General features: G+C 45.6%; 1 protein-coding gene across 4 annotated transcripts in view; it reads left to right on the top strand.

Moving 5' to 3' along the window:
- The first annotated feature begins 15256 nt into the window (after nt 1-15256).
- The window catches only part of PTPN5 (protein tyrosine phosphatase non-receptor type 5), a 62934-nt gene continuing 54204 nt past the window's right edge, over nt 15257-23986 (top strand). For 3 of the 4 annotated variants that reach the window (XM_030829288.1, XM_030829284.1, XM_030829290.1), the window contains exon 1: nt 15257-15679. The gene's annotated coding sequence lies outside the window, so the exon portion shown is untranslated. The remainder of the gene's footprint in view (nt 15680-23986) is intronic. The other variant, XM_030829287.1, reaches the window with a different exon arrangement.

Raw genomic sequence — 23986 nt, 5'->3', positions numbered from 1 at the left:
TCACATGGCTCTATGGCGTAGTGGTGGTGAAGTCTGGGCTTCTAGAGTATCCATCGCCCTAATAATATACATTCTACTCATTAAGTAATTTCACATCCTCCACCTTCTCCCACCCCCTTCACCCTTCCAAGTCTCCAATGTCTATGACTCCACACTCTACGTCCATGTGTACACATTATTTTGTTCCCACTTACAAATGAGAACATGTAGTATTTGTCTTTCTGTTTCTGAATTGTTTCACTTAAGATAATGGCCCCCATCCAGTTCTATCCATTTTGCTGCAAAATAATTAAAGTGGACCCCTATCTCTCACCATATTTAAACATTAACTCAAAATGGATTAAAACCTGTAATCCTAGTGCTTTGGGAGGCCAAGGCAACAGGATCACTTGAGGCTAGGAGTTCAAGACCAGCCTGAACAACATAGCAAGACCCCATCTCTACAAAAAATCCCATCAAATAAAAATTAGCTGGGTATAGTGGTGCACACCTGCATCCTAGATACTTGAGAGGCTGAGACAGGAGGATTGCTTGAGCTCAGGAGTCTGAGACTGCAGTGAGCTATGATTGCCACTGCATCCCAGCCTGAATGACAGAGTGAGACCCTGTCTTAAAAAAAGAATTAAAGACTTAAATGTAAGACCTGAAACTATTAAAATACTCAAAGAAAACCTAGGAAAACTCTCTCTTCTGGACATTGGTCTGGGCAAAGAGCTGCCTTTACAAAACACAAGTTTCCAGCTTACTATCTTTCTGTGGTTGCCCTCAAGATGAAATCCAGACTCCTTGGTATGAACCCTTGGTTTTTTCTGGCCTTTGCTCACACTCCAGCCTTTTCTCTTGCCACTCCCCTGGAGTTGGTGAACCTCTAGAGAGAAGAAATACAGCTTATTCACCAGCAAGTTCCCAGAACCTAGCACAGTATCTGGCCCCTGAAAGCCACGTGCCATTTGACGAATGAATGAATGAATAAGTGAGTGAATCTATGAATCTAAGGACTCTACCATTTACTAGATATGTGACCCTGGAATGTGCATGCTCACTTTCTCTACCTGTAATATTTACAGGTAGACAAAGCTCATTAAACCTCTTAAGGTATAATGCCTTACAGGCCATTGTAAGGAGCAACTTAGACAAGAGGTGTTACGAGCTTTAGAACCTGTAGAAGCAGAATTGAACATTACTTGCTACATACCCTCTCTGTGCTTCAGTTTCTTGACTCAGTACCTACCTCAGTATCTGCCTCATTGTCATAAAGGAAGAATGAAATGAGTCAATATATGTACATGCTTTGAACAGTATCTGGCATATAGTAAGTAGTTACTAAACAAATAAGTGTGTGTTTATTTGTAATGATGATAATGATGACAGTGATGACTGATCCTTTCAACCCTCTGAGGTGCCAGGTGTAGTGCACATTTGCTCCTTTGGGGCTGCTTTTTTGGTAACAGCCTCCTGATTTCCTTTCAGATGAAGCCTTGGATGAAGTTTTGATATGACATCAACTAGGATGTGCCCTCCTCTAGCCAGTGGGGTGAGGCCACAGTTGGAACTCAGCCAAAATTCGGAGTAGTAGGAAGGAAGAAGAAAAGTTAGTTGCTCATACATCCTTGTGGTAACATCTGGATGTGACTGTGGAGGCATTCCTAACCCTGCAAACTTCTGGAGCTTCCCGACATCCACCTTTCCAAGCCTGGTTCTTCAGCCTCCTCTTCCATTCATGAGCCTCCTTACGGCCTTCCAGTAAATTCCCCTTCACCTAAATCAGCCAATGATCATTTCTGTGGCCTGTTGCCAGAGACCCCTGGCCATGTCTGCTCCAGAGTCAGGAGACTTTTCAGCCATTAACTCACTATGTGACCCCAGACAAGAGATTTCCTCTCCCTGTGCCTCAGTATCCTCCTCCAAAAGTTGGGGTCCTTGGCCAGGCTAGTCGTTTCCAACCCTGGCCAATCGCCAGTCAACAGAATCATCTGGAGAACTTATTTTCATTTAACATTGAGCCTCACCTCGATCCCACTGAATTAATCCCACTGAATTAAATTTTCCAGGGGCAGGAGCTTCAGAATCCATACTTTTTTTTTTTTCTTTTTTGAGACTGAGTCTCCCTCTATTGCCCAGGCTGGAGTGCAGTGGTGCAATCTCGGCTCACTGCAACCTCCACCTCCTGGGCTCAAGCGATTCTCGTGCCTCAGCCTCTCCAGTAGCTGGGATTACAGGCACATGCCACCATGCCCGTCTAATTTTTTTGTATTTTTAGTAGAGATGGGGTTTTACCATGTTAGCCAGGCTGGTCTGGAACTCCTGATCTCAAGTGATCCACCCGCTTTGGCCTCCCAAAGTGCTAGGATTACAGGCCTGAGCCACTGCACATGGCCCAGAATCCATACCTTTTAATAGTTCACCGAGATGATTCTGAGATACAGCTGGGACGCACCGGGCTCCTCTCCTACCCCATCTTTCAGTCTGTTCTCCTGCTGTGCCTAGAAGAGAACATTCTGCCCAGGAAATCCTTGCCCTACTCTGAGTGGCTCATTCCTTCTTGCAACTCAAGTCTCTGTTCAAATGGTATCTCCTCCAAAAAACCTTCTCCAGACACCCAGTTGAAAATGGTGGCTCTCCACCTTCACTCTCCATCACTCACCTTCTTTTCTTTTTCTTCATTGCGCTTTTCATTGTCTGAAATTATCCTTTTATCTGTTATTTTAACCTGGCTTATTGTCAGCATGTCCCCACCAGAATGCGAGTTCCATGATAGCAGGGAAGCTGATTGTCTTGTTCTCTACTATGTATCCAGTTTTTGAGACAGTAGCTGGCTCGGAGTAGGCCCTCAATAAAATATTTGTTAAATAATTTGCTTTGCAAGAGTTCAGAACCATGACCACGGAGGAGACAAAGCTGTGATGCTCACTCCTCCTGACCAAGTGTTTCTGATGTTTATTCCTGGGATCAGCAGCCAGGTGACCTTGCCCTTCACCTTGAGCTGACAGACTGGTATCTGTAGATCCCAGGGGCTTGTCCCAGCTCTGTGTCCAGCCCCTACAGGAAGATCACACCACACTGCAACCAACACACACACACACACACACACACACACACACACACACCAGCAAATGGTCTCAGCTAAGGTTCTCTGAGAAACCTCGCTGATGTCCTTGGCTTTTTACTCTTCAGGCTTGCAGCCAGGAAATACAACCCTGGAGATGAGCTCTTAGGAGCACCAGGATGTCATCTCTCTTTAAATCAATTGTTTCACAAAAAAAGCTCTGTTCTTTATTTTCCCATCTCCATCCCAATAGCATCTGCTCTAAATCCCAAATCTTTGAGATTCGGCACTTGGGCACTATTCCTAGACCCCTAAAAGGGGGTCTGATAATATCCATATCAATATCTATGATATTGATTTAGATATTACCTAAATCAATATCTGATTTAGGTAAAGGGATAATATCCAGCTTTTGTCGAGAGGTTCCACCACAATTAGGCTCATGAATTCCCATTTGCTCATTTGCTCTAACGATGAGACTAAGGTCCCTGGCTGCATAAACCCTAAAGGTCTAACATCAGGAAAACCTCCTGAAGACTTCCTCTTAGAGCTAAGTGCTAGAACTACCTCACATTTTTTATGGAAGTGAATAGGGAAAAAGGAGAAAAGGGCCGGGTTCAGTGGCTCATGCCTGTAATCCCAGCACTTTGGGAAGCCAAGGTAGGCAGATCACAAGGTCAGGGGTTCAAGACCAGCCTGGCCAACAAGGTGACACCCCACCTCTACTAAAAATACAAAAAAATTAGCTGAGTGTGGTGGCGTGCACCTGTAATCCCAGCTACTCGGGAGGCTGGGGCAGGAGAATCGTTTGAGCCCAGGGGGCTGAGGTTGCAGTGAGCTGAGATCACACCATTGCACTCCAGCCTGGGCGACAGGGCGAGACTGTCTCAAAAAAAAAAAAAAAAAAAAGGAGAAAAGAAGGAGGGAAGGGAAAGAAAGTAGTATGAGCTTGCAAAAAAAAAAAGTGATATACTTTGCTACTTCAGATACACTAGTCTGTTTCCTCCCCTCTGAGATAATTATTTCAGCATGCAACAAAAATTTATTGAGTGCCTACTATGTACCAGGCATTGTCCTGGACACTTAAGATATATCAATGAGCCTAACAGATGAAGATGCCTGCCCTGTGGACCTTGTATTCCAGTAGGAAAAAAAGCAGATATTTAACAGATATTAAAGGGTGAACATACTAAATAGATAAACTACCTAATCTATAGCTCGTAAATAAATTTATTAATATAGAATATATCATAAGAAATATATAAAATATGACATAGATATTATAACATAGTTTATAAAGAAATTATCCAGTACATTAGAAGGTAAAATGTGTCATTATAAAAGAAAAGATAAGGAGAGATTGGGACTCCTGAAGGGAGCAGGAAAAGGCAGGCTCTGACGTATTAGGTAGGGAGGTCAGGGGAGGCCTCACTGAGAAAATGACACTGGAGCAAAAACTTGAAGGATATAAAGGCATTAGTTCTATGTAACAGATTGTTTCTTTTTGGCATCCCAAGATGATCAGAATCAAATTTGAGGTTCAAGCACAGTACTCTAGAGGCCCCTGTGGTCTGTACATTTGTAATCTTTTGTCCTTTGGAGAGGCAGGATAGTGCAGTGGTTAAGGATATCGGTTCCACTGTCAACCTGGATTCAAATACTGCCTCTACCACTTACCAGCTACATGACTTAGGGCATCATATTTCATTTCTCCAAGCCTGAGAGAAATGCCTACCTATGCTTCAAAATGAAGATAATAATAGTACTTACCTTACATGGCTCTTTTAAGGATTAAATGAAATAATGTACGCAAATTCCTTTGCGTACATTATTCCTTTGCGTAAACTGAATAAATTCCTTTGCGTAAACTGAACAAATTCCTTTGTGTAAACTGAATAAAAAACAGCTGTGATTATTGAGCTTTGGTCATGTCACTCAACGTTTATTTATATTTTCCTCGGTCCTGATTCTTTATCCTCATTGATATTTTAACATTGTTTTATGGATCCTGCTCCTTTGGTAAGCTACTTCAAATCCTTTGTGGATTGGGGTAAGTTATAAGTAAGTAAATAAATAAATAAAAATCTGGATCGGGGGACATTTTCACTGAAGCAAAGCATTTCATTACCAAGACAGTGAATTGCAAGTGGGCCAAAAGCAAGAAAGATGGACTCTAATCTCTAACAGTCCACCAAGAACCACCAGTAAAACATTCTCTGGTTTCTCAGACAATCTTTTTCTCCCCATCTCCTCTTTCTTAAATCCCTCTTCTTCCCTCCATCATGAAAGGGTAAATGAGTTACACAAAATGGCTCAAGAAGACTCCTAAGTCGTCACAACCTCACAACTATTTCATTGCCATGGGCCTCACAGGACTCTTCCTCATCAGAGAAGAGAAAGGAAATCAAAGCAGTCACTTTCCATGTGTTGGCAGGGTGCTGGTTAAGTGAACAGAGTCAGACATAAGCTAGAATCTCGTCCAGCGAGCTCTGTGGCCTTGGGAAAGCCCCTGGACCTTTCTGTGCCTCCTATTCCTCCTTGGTAATAGCAGTCCCTCCTAAGGTGTTTTGGCAGATCAAAGGAGAGAATGCAGGGAAGCAACATGGATAGCTTATTTTTAAAGCCCTCAACAAATGCTAGATTTCCTTCCTGAACCGCACCCTGGGGTAATGCTCTTCAATAAGAGGGTGTATAGGGTGGAAACAGGGTGAGGAGACTAGTTTAGGTCTATCCCTATCTGACAGAAACTCAATACAAGAAACAAAAGGAGAAAGATCTTTGTTGTTGTTGTTGCCTTACTACTTTCTAGAGGTATTATCATAATTCTTCCTTCCCATAGCCCTTTAAGATGGGCATTATTATCCACATGTGACAGCTGGGGCTGGGCTTTGAACCCAGAGCACACAGCTAGGAATGTTTGCGAGGCACCTCTAACTTTCTGAAGTTGCCTTTATAAGGGCAGCCATTAGCCTCCACCACAGGACATCAGAGGCAGCACTGACAGGAACCTGTGAGGCCCCAGCACACCTGGAGTACCACGACTCTGTGACCCCTGACCTGGGGTCAGGCTGATCAAGAATCTGGTCCAGGCTGATGCCACTGAAGCTCTCTAAGCCCTACTTTCTCCCCTTCCTTCCATCAGCCCAAAGGGCTTTCATGTTAAGGCATCCCTGCTTCTGTGACCACAGACTACGGAACTGGCTAGATCTGAATTTGAAACACACACCTCTTAAGTGACCTTAAGTAACTCACTTATTCCTTCTGCTTCCTCTACTGAAATTGGGGATGTCAAAAGGCCTACCTCCCACAGACGTCATGAAGATTCAATAGAGCAGTGCCTTGAGAAAACACAAAACACTACCTGGCACATACTAAAGTGCCCATGTATAGTAGCTGCTATTGTTCAACTGACGCAGCCTGGAGAAATCAGCCTCATGCTGAACCATGGTGATGATGCTCTCAGGGGGTGGGGAGCAGGTCCTGGCACACAGGCTGACATGTCTACTCACACTTCCATACAACCCAAGCAGTATGGCCTTTTTATCCAATGTATAATCCTCCCCAACCCCACAGGAAACTCCTTGAGGGCAACACAGGGACCTAATTGGGTCTAGGTCTCTAGGTCTTTTCCCAGGGGGGAAAAAAAGACCAATCAAGGCCCAGCCTAGGGCCTCCCAATCAGTGCCCTTGCTCCACAAACATGTACTGATGGGCCCTTCTGTGCTGGGAACTGGGGAAAGGGAAGACACCCCGCCCTACTTTCCAGGAGTTCATAGTGCACCTGGGGAAAAAAGACAAGGAACCACTATCACAGCAGACAGAAAGTAATGAGGGCTGAGTGTCCCTGGGAATGTGGGGAGAAGGAGGTGGTATTTAAGCTGGCCCTTAAAAATTAGTCCACACTGAACAGGGAGAACGTGAACAAAGGCCTAGAGACAGGAAAACACAGGATTTGTTTAAAGAACAGATTAGTGAGGTGAGGCTGAAGGATTGGGATGGGAGGGGATTGAGGTGGGAGCTGGCAATGAGGCCAGTGAGCCTCAGGGGCAGGGAACAGAAATAAAAGTCATAGCTGCATGGAGAAAATGAGGAGGGAGGGCCAGCAACTTTAAACAGGATAGTTACAGCAATTATCTTAGAAGTGACACGTTGAGCCCGGGCAGGGTGGCTCACACCTGTAATCCCAGCACTTTGGGAGGTCAAGGCGGGCGGATCATGAGGTCAGGAGTTCGAGACCAGCCCGGCCAACATGGTGAAACCCCATCTTAACTAAAAATACAAAAATTAGCTGGGCATGGCGGTGGGCACCTGTAGTCCCAGCTACTTGGAAGGCTGAGACAGGAGAATCACTTGAACCCAGGAGGAGGCAGAGGTTGCAGTGAGCTGAGATGGAGCCACTGCACTCCAGCCTGAGCGACAGAGCAAGACTCCATCTCGGGGGCGGGAGGAGGGGGGAGTGACATGTTGAAGAGGTAAAGGAGTAGCTATGTGATTATCAGAGGGAAGAATTTCCAGCAGACAGACCAGCAGTGCAAAGGTCCTGAGGCCACAGGGCTGCCAAGCCGATGATGCATTAAAAAGGCCAATGTGGAGGGGTGGAGCCAAGATGGCCGAATAGGAACAGCTCCAGTCTACAGCTCCCAGCGTGAGCAACACATAAGACGGGTGATTTCTGCATTTCCATCTGAGGTACCGGGTTCATCTCACTAGGGAGTGCCAAACACTGGGTGCAGGACAGTCGGTGCAGCGCACCGTGTGCAAGCCGAGGCAGGGCGAGGCATTGCCTCACTCAGGAAGCACAAGGGGCCAGGGAGTTCCCTTTCCTAGTCAAAGAAAGGGGTGACAGATGGCACCTGGAAAATCGGGTCACTCCCACCCTAATACTGTGCTTTTCCAATGGGCTTGGAAAACGGCACACCAGGAGATTTTGTCCCGCACCTGGCTCGGAGGGTTCTACGCCCACGGAGTCTCGCTGATGGCTAGCACAGCAGTAGGAGATCAAACTGCAAGGCGGCAGCGAGGCTGGGGGAGGGGCGCCCACCATTGCCCAGGCTTGCTTAAGTTAACAAAGCAGCCAGGAAGCTCGAACTGGGTGGAGCCCACCAAAGCTCAAGGAGGCCTGCCTGCCTCTGTAGGCTCCACCTCTGGGGGCAGGGCACAGACAAACAAAAAGTCAGCAGTAACCTCTGCAGACTTAAATGTCCCTGTCTGACAGCTTTGAAGAGAGTAGTGATTCTCCCAGCATGCAGGTGGAGATCTGAGAACGGGCAGACTGCCTCCTAAAGTGGGACCCTGACCCCCGAGCAGCCTAACTGGGAGGCACCCCCCAGTAGGGACAAACTGACACCTCACTCGGCCGGGTACTCCTCTGAGACAAAACCTCCAGAGGAACGATCAGACAGCTGAATTTGCGGTTCACGAAAATCCGCTGTTCTGCAGCCACCACTGCTGTCACCCAGCCAAACGGTCTGGAGTGGACCTCTAGCAAACTCCAACAGACCTGCAGCTGAGGGTCCTGTCTGTTAGAAGGAAAACTAACAAACAGAAAGGACACCCACACCAAAAACCCATCTGTACATCACCATCATCAAAGACCAAAAGTAGAAAAAACTACAAAGATGGGGAGAAAACAGAGTAGAAAAACTGGAAACTCTAAAAAGCAGAGCGCTTCTCCTCCTCCAAAGGAACGCAGTTCCTCACCAGCAACGGAACAAAGTTGGACGGAGAATGACTTTGACAAGTTGAGAGAAGAAGGCTTCAGACGATCAAACTACTCCGAGCTACAGGAGGAAATTCAAACCAATGGCAAAGAAATTAAAAACTTTGAAAAAAAATTAGACGAATGTTTAACTAAAATAACCAATGCAGAGAAGTGCTTAAAGGAGCTGATGGAGCTGAAAGCCAAGTTTCGAGAACTACATGAAGACTGCAGAAGCCTCAGTAGCTGATGCGATCAACTGGAACAAAGGGTATCAGTGATAGAAGATGAAATGAATGAAATGAAGCGAGAAGGGAAGTTTAGAGAAAAAAGAATAAAAAGAAATGAACAAAGCCTCCAAGAAATATGGGACTACGTGAAAAGACCAAACCTACGTCTGATTGGTGTACCTGAAAGTGACGGGGAGTATGGAACCAAGTTGGAAAACACTCTGCAAGATATTATCCAGGAGAACTTCCCCAATCTAGCAAGGCAGGCCAACATTCAGATTCAGGAAATACAGAGAACACCACAAAGATACTCCTCGAGAAGAGCAACTCCAAGACACATAATTGTCAGATTCACCAAAGCTGAAATGAAGGAAAAAATGTTAAGGGCAGCCAGAGAGAAAGGTCGGGTTACCCACAAAGGGAAGCCCATCAGACTAACAGCAGATCTCTTGGCAGAAACTCTACAAGCCAGAAGAGAGTGGGGACCGATATTCAACATTCTTAAAGAAAAGAATTTTCAGCCCAGAATTTCACATCCAGCCAAACTCAGCTGCATAAGTGAAGGAGAATACTTTACAGACAAGCAAATGCTGAGCGATTTTGTCACCACCAGGCCTGCCCTAAAAGAGCTCCTGAAGGAAGCACTAAACATGGAAAGGAACAACTGGTACCAGCCACTGCAAAATCATGCCAAATTGTAAAGACCATGGAGGCTAGGAAGCAACTGCATCAACTAATGAGCAAAATAACCAGCCAACATCATAATGACAGGATCAAATTCACACATAACAATATAACTCTAAATGTAAATGGGCTAAATGCTCCAATTAAAAGACACAGACTGGCAAATCGGATAAGGAGTCAAGACCCATCAGTGTGCTGTATTCAGGAAACCCATCTCACGTGCAGAGACATGCATAGACTCAAAATAAAGGGATGGAGGAAGATCTATCAAGCAAATGGAAAACAAAAAAAGGCAGGGGTTGCAATCCTAGTCTCTGATAAAATAGACTTTAAACCAACAAAGATAAAAAGAGACAAAGAAGGCCATTACATAAGGGTAAAGGGATCAATTCAACAAGAAGAGCTAACTATCCTAAATATATATGCACCCAATACAGGAGCACCCAGATTCATAAAGCAAGTCCTGAGTGACCTACAAAGAGACTTAGACTCCCACACAATAATAATGGGAGATTTTAACACCCCACTGTCAACATTAGACAGATCAATGAGACAGAAAGTTAACAAGGATACCCAGGAATTGAACTCAGCTCTGCACCAAGCGGACCTAATAGACATCTACAGAACTCTCCACCCCAAATCAACAGAATATACATTTTTTTCAGCACCACACCACACCTATTCCAAAATTGACCACATAGTTGGAAGTAAAGCTCTCCTCAGCAAATGTAAAAGAACAGAAATTATAACAAACTGTCTCTCAGACCACAGTGCAATAAAACTAGAACTCAGGATTAAGAAACTCACTCAAAATCGCTCAACTACATGGAAACTGAACAACCTGCTCCTGAATAACTACTGGGTACATAACGAAATGAAGGCAGAAATAAAGATGTTCTTTGAAACCAGTGAGAACAAAGACACAACATACCAGAATCTCTGGGGCACATTCAAAGCAGTGTGTAGAGGGAAATTTATAGCACTAAATGCCCACAAGAGAAAGCAGGAAAGATCCAAAATTGACACCCTAACATCACAATTAAAAGAACTAGAAAAGCAAGAGCAAACACATTCAAAAGCTAGCAGAAGGCAAGAAATAACTAGAATCAGAGCAGAACTGAAGGAAATAGAGACACAAAAAAACCCTTCAAAAAATTAATGAATCCAGGAGCTGGTTTTTTGAAAAGATCAACAAAATTGATAGACCGCTAGCAAGACTAATAGAGAAGAAAAGAGAGAAGAATCAAATAGATGCAATAAAAAATGATAAAGGGGATATCGCCACTGATCCCACAGAAATACAATCTACCATCAGAGAATACTACAAACACCTCTACGCAAATAAACTAGAAAATCTAGAAGAAATGGATAAATTCCTCAACAAATACACCCTCCCAAGACTAAACCAGGAAGAAGTTGAATCTCTGAATAGACCAGTAACAGGCTCTGAAATTGTGGCAATAATCAATAGCTTACCAACCAAAAAGAGTCCAGGACCTGATGGATTAACAGCCAAATTCTACCAGAGGTACAAGGAGGAACTGGTACCATTCCTTCTGAAACTATTCCAATCAATAGAAAAAGAGGGAATCCTCCCTAACACATTTTATGAGGCCAGCATCATCCTGATACCAAAGCCTGGCAGAGACATAACCAAAAAAGAGAATTTCAGACCAATATCCTTGATGAACATTGATGCAAAAATCCTCAATAAAATACTGGCAAACCGAATCCAGCAGCACATCAAAAAGCTTATACACCATGATCAAGTGGGCTTCATCCCTGGGATGCAAGGCTGGTTCAACATAAACAAATCAATAAATGTAATCCAGCATATAAACAGAACCAAAGACAAAAACCACATGATTATCTCAATAGATGCAGAAAAAGCCTTTGACAAAATTCAACAACCCTTCATGCTAAAAACTCTCAATAAATTAGGTATTGATGGGACGTATCTCAAAATAATCAGAGCTATCTATGACAAACCCACAGCCAATATCATACTGAATGGGCAAACACTGGAAGCATTCCCTTTGAAAACTGGCACAAGACAGGGATGCCCTCTCTCACCACTCCTATTCAATATAGTGTTGGAAGTTCTGACCAGGGCAATCAGGCAGGAGGAGGAAATAAAGGGTATTCAATTAGGAAAAGAGGAAGTCAAACTGTCCCTGTTTGCAGATGACATGATTGTATATCTAGAAAACCCCATTGTCTCAGCCCAAAATCTCCTTAAGCTAATTAGCAACTTCAGCAAAGTCTCAGGATACAAAATCAATGTACAAAAATCACAAGCATTCTTATACACCAATAACAGACAGAGAGCCAAATCATGAGTGAACTCCCATTCACAATTGCTTCAAAGAGAATAAAATACCTAGGAATCCAACTTACAAGGGACGTGAAGGACCTCTTCAAGGAGAACTACAAACCACTGCTCAGTGAAATAAAAGAGGATACAAACAAATGGAAGAACATTCCATGCTCATGGGTTGGAAGAATCAATATCGTGAAAATGGCCATACTGCCCAAGGTAATTTATAGATTCAATGCCATCCCCATCAAGCTACCAATGACTTTCTTCACAGAATTGGAAAAAACTACTTTAAAGTTCATATGGAACCAAAAAAGAGCCCGCATTGCCAAGTCAATCTTAAGCCAAAAGAACAAAGCTGGAAGCATCATGCTACCTGACTTCAAACTATACTACAAGGCCACAGTAACCAAAACAGCATGGTACTGGTACCAAAACAGAGACATAGATCAATGGAACAGAACAGAGCCCTCAGAAATAATGCCACATATCTACAACTATCTGATCTTTGGCAAACCTGACAAAAACAAGAAATGGGGAAAGGATTCCCTATTTAATAAATGGTGCTGGGAAAACTGGCTAGCCATATGTAGAAAGCTGAAACTGGATCCCTTCCTTACACCTTATACAAAAATTAATTCAAGATGGATTAAAGACTTACATGTTAGACCTAAAACCATAAAAACCCTAGAAGAAAACCTAGGCAATACCATTCAGGACATAGGCGTGGGCAAGGACTTCATGTCTAAAACACCAAAAGCAATGGCAACTAAAGCCAAAATTGACAAATGGGATCTAGTTAAACTAAAGAGCCTCTGCACAGCAAAAGAAACAACCATCAGAGTGAACAGGCAACCTACAGAATGGGAGAAAATTTTTGCAACCTACTCATCTGACAAAGGGCTAATATCCAGAATCTACAATGAACTCCAACAAATTTACAAGAAAAAACAAACAACCCCATCAAAAAGTGGGCGAAGGACATGAACAGACACTTCTCAAAAGAAGACATTTATGCAGCCAAAAAACACATGAAAAAATGCTCATCATCACTGGCCATCAGAGACATGCAAATCAAAACCACAATGAGATACCATCTCACACCAGTTAGAATGGCCATCATTAAAAAGTCAGGAAACAACAGGTGCTGGAGAGGATGTGGAGAAATAGGAACACTTTCACACTGCTGATGGGACTGTAAACTAGTTCAACCATTGAGGAAGTCAGTGTGGCGATTCCTCAGGGATCTAGAACTAGAAATACCATTTGACCCAGCCATCCCATTACTGGGCATATACCCAAAGGACTATAAATCATGCTGCTATAAAGACACATGCACACGTATGTTTACTGCGGCACTATTCACAATAGCAAAGACTTGGAACCAACCCAAATGTCCAACAATGATAGACTGGATTAAGAAAATACGGCACATGTACACCATGGAATGCTATGCAGCCATAAAAAATGATGAGTTCATGTCCTTTGTAGGGACATGGATGAAAGTGGAAACCATCATTCTCAGTAAACTATCACAAGGACAAAAAACCAAACACCGCATGTTCTCACTCATAGGTGGGAACTGAACAATGAGAACACATGGACACAGGAAGGGGAACATCACACTGTTGTGAGGTGGGGGGAGTGGGGAGGGACAGCATTAGGAGATATACCTAATGCTAAATGACGAGTTAATGGGTGCAGCACACCAACATGGCACATGGATACATATGTAACAAACCTTCACATTGTGCACATGTACCCTAAAACTTAAAGTATAATAATAATAAATAAATAAAAATAAAAATAAAAAACAGTATTAACTCTTCCAACCCATGTATGCAGATGCATTTTCACTTAAGATATTTCTTAATGTATTTTAACAACGTGTAACGGTTTTCAAGATAAAATTGGACTTCTTTTGTTAAATTAATCCCTAAGTATTTCATTATTTTGGATGCCAGTGTAAATGAAATTGTTTTAATATCATTTTCAGATTGCTCATTAGTATATAGAAATACAATTAATTTTAGTGTACTTATATTTTATGCTGCAATCTTGCTAAATTTTTTTAATAGCTCTAATGGTTTTTTTGTGGATTCATGGGATTTTCTAAATGCAAAATAAAGTCATCTAAAACTAAAAAAAAAAATAAAAAAAAAATAAATAAATAAAAAGGCCAATGTGACTGGAGCGTGGGAGAATGGGGAGGGTGGTAGAAAGAGAGGTTAAAGAGCTAAAAGGCAGCTAGCTCCCGAAGGGCTTTGCAGGTCATGAGGGGCCTTTAACTTTCCCTTGGATGAAATGGAGTGCTAGTGTAGGATTTCCAGTAAAGGAACGACGTGCTCTGACTTAAATTTTAAAGGATTGCCCTGACTGCTGTGTAGAGAATCAGCTGTAGGGGGCCCAGGGTGGTAGCTGGGATACCAGTAAAGAGGCTATAATGGAAATCCCAGAGGAGGGGGGATGGTGGCTGGAACCAAGGTGGTAGCTATGTGGTGACTCGCCTCTGATTTCCCGTGTAAAAAATGGAGTTTAGGATCCCTGCCCTGTGTGCAGCCCACAGCCTCAAGCCCCCATGGGGATGGAATGCCGGAAACCTCTGGCCAGCGCAGTAGCAGCCTGGAGAATACGGAAGATTGTGGGAGGATTGTGGGGCGCATGGGCAGCTCCCTGCGCGTCCGGGCCCCTGGTGCCCACGAGAAAACCAAGACAGGTGCGTGCCCCGCGCCGCACGTCAGGAGGGCAAGACTCAGTGGAGGGAGGGGCTGTCCACTCGCTCTAGCTCCCCAGTGGCTGAACAGGGAGAACTGGGAAAAGGGACGCCTCTTCAGCGTCCTAGAACGGGTCCTCGGCACCCGGTATTGCCTGCACCCTAGTATGGGGCCGCTCCACTTGCGCAGGTGTTGGTAACATGCGGGGAGCGCCACAGCATGCCCCCAGTGAGCCGACCCCCTCCCCCAACTCTGCCCCCTTTGTCTCGCTGGTCCCTACTCCCTCTGTCCGCCTGTCTGTCCCGTCCCAGGTTCAGCGCGCACTGCCCTGCCGGGGTCCCTCTGGCGGTTGCCGTAGCGGCGCGGCCCGACCCGGGGCTCCCAAGAGGAGAAAAAATCATGAATGAAATGGATGCGCTGCTCCCACTCCTTCGCCCTCCCTGTCCAGGCAACCTTGGAGTGGGGGCGACGACTGCGGAGACTCCGCGCAGAGTTGCTTGGGAGAGGGAGGCACCTGAGATGAGGTCAGGGGTTAAGGGTCTGTGATCCGGCCCCCTTCATGCCCCGGGAGCAGCCCGATCTCCCGGTCCCCCGCCCCGCCAGCCCTGCGCAATTCCCGGCGAGCGGCACAAGCCCGCCCGGGGGCGGGGCGGAGCCGGGGCTGGGGGGTGCCAAACCCACCCGGCGGCTGCGCCGGCGACTCTGCAGCTGAAGCGCATTTGGTGAGGCGGTCGGGCGAGGGAGCGCGCACGGAGCGCGGGACTGAGCGCCAGGCGGACGGACCGAAGGACGGACGCACCGAAGGACGGACGCACCGAAGGACGGACGCCCCCGCACACGCAGACGCACAGAGCTCGGCGCGGCCCCCGTCGCACACACACTGGCACAGACACAAGCAGGGACACACGCAGACACACGCACACTCGCGCGCGCACATCCCCCCGCCAGCCTGCCCGCCTCCTCGCCCGCGCCCGGAGCCCGCTCTGGCCGGTAAGTGCGGCGCCTCAGTCTGCGCCTTTGTGTGCGGAGCCGGAAGGTGGAGGGCGCGGGTCCCTCCTTCGGGCGGCCCCGCAGCTGACACCTTATCCAGCCCTCCGGGCCGAGGAGCCGGCGCCCGCCCCCGCCACGCCCCCGTGGGGCTCTGGGCGCCCCATGCTGGGGGAGGGGTCCCCCACGCAGAGGAGGGGGCTTGGCGCTTGGTAGCCGGGAGGGAGCGGCAGCCACTCCCCACGAAGCCCGTGCGCGGTTCCGGGGAGGAATCGGAATAGTGGTTTGGGGTCTGAGCCTCTGCGGCCGGCGGAGGCTGGTGCGCGGCTCTGGGCTGCATCGCCTCTCCAGAGCCTGAAGCCCCTGAGGGAGTTTGGAAATCGCTGCTAGCCTTCTGGCCTCTAACACGCGGCTCCCAACCTTCCCATCGCTTCGCCTCCACCGACCCTTTAGCTTTAGCCTCCCGTGTCCCACCCTCCCGTAGAATAAAAGCTTAGCGCGCTCCCTTCCCCCAGCGTGCTGCTTGTTTCTGGATGAGGCCCAGGCTCCTGCAAAACCGGAGATTGCTCGGGTCAGAGCCTTGGGAGGCTTACCTTATCAAGGATCACAGGACTTACAAGGTCAGGGCCAGACGAATCCTGGGAACTTATTCAACCTTCTCATTTTACAGATGGGGAAACTGAGGCCCAGTAAGGTGGCTGGACCAAGGTCACCGGAGAGTTAGTGGTAAAGCTTTCATTAGAATCTAGGGTTCCTGGTTTTCATACTCATGCTCCCCTCCTACACAACTAGATGCCACCCACATTGAAGCCCCAGAACCCCAAATTCACCTGAGTGTACCACGAAAGTGTGTAATTCCAGCCCTGCCCCACTTGGTGGGGCAGGTGCCATTCATTTGCTACCTTCCCTACCTGTTGTACCAAAAAAAAGGAGAGAGGGGACTTTAATTTGCTTCCTTCAACCTCAAAGGAGAGCTCTCATGTCTCTTATGCAAACACTCAAACACTCCGGGTTTGGGATTCGTTTGGGAGAATGAAGAAGCCCAAACCTGAGATCAGATTCCCAGGCGTTAGTCCTGATCCACCCAGGACACACTGAGCCTGAGTGTCCTCAGTTGGACCAGGTGATGTGGCATCCCAGGATTCGTCCTCTTCTCCACTGTGTCCTGACTGCATGCCCTCCCAGTCACCCTTCCCTCCCCCTTGAGGGCCAGATCTTCTACTCCAACCAGGCCCCTTTAGTCATCCCTTTGCCGAGGTCCCCACCTCTTTCTCCTTGGGGCTTGTTAAGGGCAGCCTCTTGGTGCTGCTAACAAAGCTGCTGGGGAAGCTTGAGTTACAATCACACCAGGCTCGGGTGGTTTCTCAGCACACGGCTCCCTCAAGGGCAGCCAGGTGTCCCCAGAGCTGAGCCTGATGCCTGGTGCAGAGAGGGTGCCCCGAGAGGTGTGTTGAAGGAGCACAAGCATAGATGGATGGTGAAGGGATGGAGTCAGTCACCTTGGAGGAGATTCTGGATGGAATAGTTGGCAAGGAGGGCAGTGTTTAGTCTCCAGGGAGCTGAGGTTCTGGTCTCAAGAACTTCCTTTTTTTATTTTATTTCCATAGATTTTTGGGGAACAGGTGGTATTTGGTTTCATGAGTAAGTTCTTTAACAGTGATTTGTGAGAATTTGGTGCACCCATCACCCAGAGTATGCACTGAACCCAATGTGTAGTCTTTTATCCCTCATCCACCTCCCACCTTTCCCCCAAGTCCCCAAAGTCCATTGTATCATTCTCATGCCTTTGCATCCTCATAGCTTAGCTCTCACTTACAAGTGAGAACATGCAATGTTTGGTTTTCCACTCCTGAGTTACTTCACTTAGAATCATAGTCTCCAGTTCCATCGAGAACTTCCTTTTTGAGGTGGGTGAGCAGCTCATCATGGAGCTGAGCCAGGGTGGCCAAGTGGCAGAACTTCAGGGGCTGCCACTGACAATGTAGTCCATGTAGATGGCATTGGCTATGAAGTTTACACAGACTTGATAATGAATGGTGGCCTCCGGGTTTTTGCCATGTAGGGATTTCTGCCTTGAGAATGAAGGGATCTGGATTCCAGGCCCAGTCTCTTCCTCACTGGCTGTACAATGTCAGTATATAACCCTTCTGGGTCTCAATTTCTCCATCCAATCATTGGATTGATGATGTTGTGAACTATTTGGCGGTGGGGTGGGAGCACATATTTATATAACTGCTATGGGCTTCTTTTGCTCTATGAAGGAATAGTTTCTGACTCAAGAATGATGTATGTAGAGTACTCAGTACAGTCCCTAGCACATAGAAAATGCTCAGGAATTGGTAGCTAGTAATTCCACTAGGACCCCTGCTTTGTGGATATACCCTATACTTCTTCCTTTCTTCAGATCATCCAAGGACATGGGATTCTTAAGGCCTCAAAGTCTTCCTCCCTCAAAAAATTCCTTTCCGCCTGACCTATTCCTGGACTTCAGGCTCAGCCAGCATAAAACATCCATGAAAACTCCCTGGGAGGAGCAACACTTTTGTTTATTCAACGTTTTGTACATTAGCATGATAGAATTTCATAATTTGTATGTAGTGTCAAAAGCTCTTCCTATACTCTGTCACTTACTCCTCATAACACATCCATGACATCAATAGTTTTATCATCCCCATTTTACAGATAGGGAAATTAAGGCTTGAATTTTCACTTATCTAAGGGTACATACCTCAAAAGTCTTAGATCCAGAGAGCTAGGCCTCCAGCTTAGATGATCTGACTCCAGATTCTGAACTCTTTCTTCTGTGTCGTATTGCCTGTCCTTTCCCAAGACTTGCCCTAAAAGAGAGGCGGATATCCCCTTAAAAACAGTTGAAAGAGGAATTTTATTCTCCTCACAGGTCAGTAGCGGCTTCTTGGAGAACCCAAGTAGCATTTAAACTAGGTGAATGATTTGTACATTAGAAGAAAGGAAGAAAACTATTTCAAGGAGTGGAAACAGCATGAGCAGAGGATGGACAGGCAATGGGGACTTCTAGGATATATACAGAAACTGGAAAGCGGTTCATTCCAACTGGCACAAAAAGAATAAAAGAAGGGACTTGAGAAGGAAGGTTGGGTAAGAGGATGGAGGTTATTGGGGGGACATTGACTGCCAAGCTAAGGAGTTGGGAGTCTTTAGTTTTTGAGTGGGGGAGAAACATAATCAAACCGTAACATGATGAAACTCACTCTGGCTACACCTTGGAGAACAGATTGGATGAGGAGAGCCTGCTGGCCGGAAGCCCAGGTAGGAAATGATGACAATGGTTTAGGTGAGAGATAAAGAGAGTATGGACTGGGGGTGGTTGTAAGAATGGTTAGAAAAAGGAGTTGATGCAAGAGGCCACAGTGTCACTAAAATTGGTAACTGATTGGATGTAGGCAGTAGCAGGAGGGAGGAATAAGTGATGGCAAGGCTTTGAGACTGAATAGCCAAGGATGTCATTCACAGACACAGCCCAATAGGAGGAGTGGGAGGCTTAGGAGTAGGGGCTATGAATATACCAGGGACCGTAATGATCCCTCCTGCAAAGCTGGTTCATCAAGCTCCCTAAACTATCAAGAACCAGTTCATTCATTCATTTATTCTCCGAATACATATAAACATCTGTTACATACCAGGTTGTTCTAGCCCCTAGGGATACATTGCTAAAAAGATGAACTTCCTCCCTAAGCTCTACCAGGGGAGACAGAAAATAAAACATAAGCAAAGATAAAATTGTTCAGGTGGTGAGCAGTGCTTTGGAGAAAAATAAAGTAAGATGAGGGATGACTGGGAGAAAGAATGGAGAAAGAGATCTGCCTTTAAATAGAATTGTCTTTGGGGAGGTGATATTTGAACAAAGACCTGAATGAAGAGGAGACCTGGGGAATAGCATTCTAAAAAGAGGAGACCACAGCTGCAAAGGCCCTGGGGTAACAGTAGCTTGGTGTCTTCAAGGAGCCTGAAGTGTAGCTGTAAGAGATAGACAAAGGGGGAAAGTGATAAGGAAAAAGGTGAGAGAGTGGGCAGAGCCAATCATTTAAGGGCCTATAGACCTAAGAATGAGAAGCTGCATGATGTTAATGAATCTAAGAGAACACATATCCTATTCACCTTATATTCTTTGTGCCTAGCAAACCAAGCCTGGCCCTTCACAGTAAATAATTGTTGAATGAGTGAATGAATGAATGAATGTTGGAAATGACCATTTATGTATGAGACTGCATATCTTAGACTTATATGAACCAATAAATAAAGATATTATACCATAGTAAGGGTATAGAAAGCTGTACTATGATCAAAATAATAAAGCTCAGACAACTTGAATTCTGTGTTGTCGCTCAAGTATGAAAATTTAAGTGAAGTCTGCATATTTTATTCAATATGGCTTGATATTATAAACACTGCTGTTGACTAAGACAAAATAGTAAAACATACCTGAAATGACTGTAAAACAATGAAAATAACATTTTTGGTCTTTCTTCATCCTCCTCCCAGCACAAATATACATCTTTCTGGCTTCATTTCAAATTTTCTCTTGCACTCTCAACCATTTCCTTCATAGAGGTTTTAAAGAAACTCATCTCTAACACAGAGACCCATATTTGCAGGACAAGATGCTATCATCTCCAGTAAATTGACAGATTCCCAAAAAGAGAAGGCAGTGGGGCGGGAGAAATTATTTATAGACAAATAAATGCTTCAGGCACCTAATCAGTTGTTGAAATGGATCTACAGGTAGAGATGGGAAAACTGGCTGGACCATGCGAGGGGCTAGGTGACATGCAGGCTCAGTCTTAGAATCACAGGATCTCTGGACCCTCTGGTCCAGATTCCATCTGAAGCCACAGGTCTGTCACCTGTCACGTGTAGAAGGTAGAAACTCAGGTCATCTCAAGGGGGAAAAAAAAAAAAACTAGAAACTCTTTTTCTCTTTTAAGCAGTGTTATCACCAAAAGGCTCTTCCTTATCTTAGGGGATTATGGAAAATAAGATTCTCCCCATTCTAGGCCGGGCAAGGTGGCTCACGCCTGTAATCCCAGCACTTTGGGAGGCCGAGGCGGGTGGATCACGAGGTCAGGAGATCGAGACCATCCTGGCTAACATGGTGAAACCCCGTCTCTACTAAAAATACAAAAAATTAGCTGGGCGCCGTGGCAGGCGCCTGTAGTCCCAGCTATTCAGGAGGCTGAGGCAGGAGAATGGCGTGAACCCGGGAGGCGTAGCTTGCAGTGAGCCGAGATACAGCCACTGCAGTCTGACCTGGGTGAAAGAGCGAGACTCTTTCTCAAAAAAAAAAAAAAAAAAAAAAATCCCCCCATTTTTTAACTTCATCCCCATCTTTTCTGCATCTGGTGAGATGTGGAACGAGCATCGTGGCCACTGGTGTCTGGCAAAACTCAGAAATTTCCAAACTCTCAGACTGAGAAAAGCTTTTCCCACTGTGTTGCAGCACGTAGAACAGAAGCCACCCTCCTTCCTTTGTCCCCGTTGAAGCAAGCGTGACTCAAGTTTCTATACCTGGGGTGTAGCGTGTTGGATGGGGAGGGGATCCCCTCACACCAGATGCGGGAGATCCACTGTTTGCAGATTTGTAAGGGAACAAGCATCATGGGAATTCCTAACTTTGGGCGAATGTAAGGGATAAACTGTTCACAGCCAAATTTCCTGGTTAGTCCAATAGCAAAATAAAGACCCTAAATTGCCCTCCTTTTTGTGGTGAGGTAGTTGGTTGGAGTCATTAGAGAGAGACACCAAGTCCCGAAGTGTCTTTCTGAAGAGTCAACATGAAACACCCCCTCGCCTCCCATTCCTCTGCAAGCCTTTCAGGAGGGATTTGTGGCCCTCAGTGGTGGCAGCATATGGGCATCTGGAATCAATTCTGAAGATTCTTGCAAAACTAACAATGTGTATATTTTATCATCTGCTTAAAGGTGTTGTCTGGTATAAATTAGAAATTACAGTTGTGAAAATAACCATACTCCATGCTAGAGAACAAACATAAGATGAACCATCATTTTATATACCCTATTCTATGTTTTCTGTAGATCTGTATTTTGTAATAGTTGAAATTAGTCCACATATAGGTTTATAGCCTGCATTTTTCACTTAACATTTTGTCATGACTTCTCTGTTTATACTTGGTTGGCTGACCCCTGCTTTATTTAACTATGTCTTTATTGTTGCACATAGTCAATAATGAGCATCTCCAGGCACATAGCTTTCCCATCTCAGAGTCTCAAAGCATCCATCTGAAGCAACCTCAAGAGATATGATGGGATCAAGATGGTTAAAGAGGGGTGCAAGGAAAAGAACATGTCGTGGCCCTGGCGTCTGGAGTAGAAAAAGAACAGGGAGCTTGGCACGGTGGCTCACGCCTGTAATCCAAGCACTTTGGGAGGCTGAGGCAGGGGATCATTTGAGGTCAGGAGTTTGAGACCAGCCTGGCCAACATGGTGAAACTCTATCTCTAGTAAAAATATAAAAATTAGCCAGGCATGGTGGCGCACACCTGTGGCCCCTCCTACTCAGGAGCCTGAGGCACGAGAATTGCTTAAACCCAGGAGGCAGAGGTTGCAGTGAGCCAAGATAGCGCTGCTGCACTCCAGCCTGGGTGACAGAGCAAGACCCTGTCTCAAAAAGAAAAAAAAAGTACAGGGAACCCAAGAGTTGGAACCAAGGAGAGGATGGAGAGGAAGATAGATCATGGGCCAGGGGGTCAAGGTCACAGAGCCCTAGGGGTGGCAGAGGGGCGTGCAGCTCTGTCAGATTTCAGAGGGAAGTCTGTCCTTCCAGTGTTTTGTTTGTTTGGTGTGGGAGGCTTTTATTAAATTGTGGTAAAATACACATTTACTATTTTAACCAATTCTAAGTGTATAATTTTGTGGCGTTAAGTACATTTACAGTGTTATACAACCATCACCACTGTCCATCTCCAGAATCTTTTTATCTTCCCAGACTGAATCGCTGTACTCATTAAATACTAATTCGTCATTCCCATCTCCCCCAGCCCTTGGTGACCATTCTGCTTTCTGTCTCCATAAATTCACCTATTCTAGGTACCTCGTGTAAGTGGCATCATGTTTGTCTTTTTTTGTCTGGCTTCTTTCACTTAGCCTAATGTTTTCAAGGGTCATCTCTGTTGTATCATATATCAGAATCTCATTTATTTTCAAAGCTGAATATATTCCATTGTATGGATATACCACATTGTTTAGCCATTCATCTGTTTCCACCTTTTGGCTATTGTGAATAATACGGCTATGAACATTGGTGTGCAAGGATCTGTTTGAGCCCCCGCTTTCAACTCTTTGGGGTATATACCTAGCAGTGGAATTGCTGGATTGTATGGTCATTCTGTGTTTAACTTTTTGAGAGGTGCAGGGTGCATTTTTTAAAAAGGATTTTTGTGTGCCCAGTATGAAGACTACTGAGTGAAGTCTTAGGACTAGAGAGTCCAGGAAGAAGCTGTTAATTTAAAAACTAAATGTTGTTTGGGTTCTGCATGGCCATGGAGGTAACAGAGAAGAGAGAAGAGGGAACAGAATACAAATAAGTCTGACTCCATTTCTGAAGAATTGTTGTGATTTAGAGGCATTGTGGGTGGAAAAAGAAAGCTCTCAGGAGAGATCTTAGTGGGTGGAATTGATTCAGGCATGCAAGTATTTACTGTACCAGGCACTGTGGTGGACACAAGGCCCTCAGCAACCAACATGACCACAAGGACCCTGCCCGCAAGGAGCTTAATGTCTAGTGGAGGTGCCAGAGGAGTCACCTGGCAACAGTGGTCTGTATTGATGCATTCTAGGCTCATCATAAGCACTCACTCTTACTGAGTGCTTACTACAGTATCTCAATCTTGGTAACAGTTCAGTGAAGACAGTTTCTGTTATCCTCAATTTGCAGGTGAGGAAACAGAGAGCTTGAGTAACTCTGTTTCAGGTACGCACAGCAAGTAAGAGAGCCAGAATTCAAACCTAGGCAGTAACTGTGCTCTGTAGGGCTGTGGGAACACAGGAGAGACACCTGCCCAGGATGGAGGTCAGAGAAGGCTTTCCGAAGGCAGGGGTCAGGTGAGTATTTTCATGCAAGTCAGCTGTATTCTTCTTCAGCCCGTGATGTAAAACAGTGCTTTTCTATAGTAGCAGCAGTAGCGTTCAGCCCTGCTTCCAGGGACTCCAGACACTCAGGGAGACCCCCCTTCACTGAGACTCCACTTCAGAGGAAGATGATCACTTTTATCATCCTTGCTGCTTATCATGAGGCAGGGAGGCTGGGGGTGAGGCA

The sequence above is a fragment of the Nomascus leucogenys genome, chromosome 15 (assembly GCF_006542625.1).
Source record: "Nomascus leucogenys isolate Asia chromosome 15, Asia_NLE_v1, whole genome shotgun sequence".
Lineage (NCBI taxonomy): Eukaryota > Metazoa > Chordata > Mammalia > Primates > Hylobatidae > Nomascus > Nomascus leucogenys.
The sequence above is the reverse complement of the archived record's forward strand: the minus strand, read 5'-3'. Positions and strand labels throughout refer to the sequence as shown.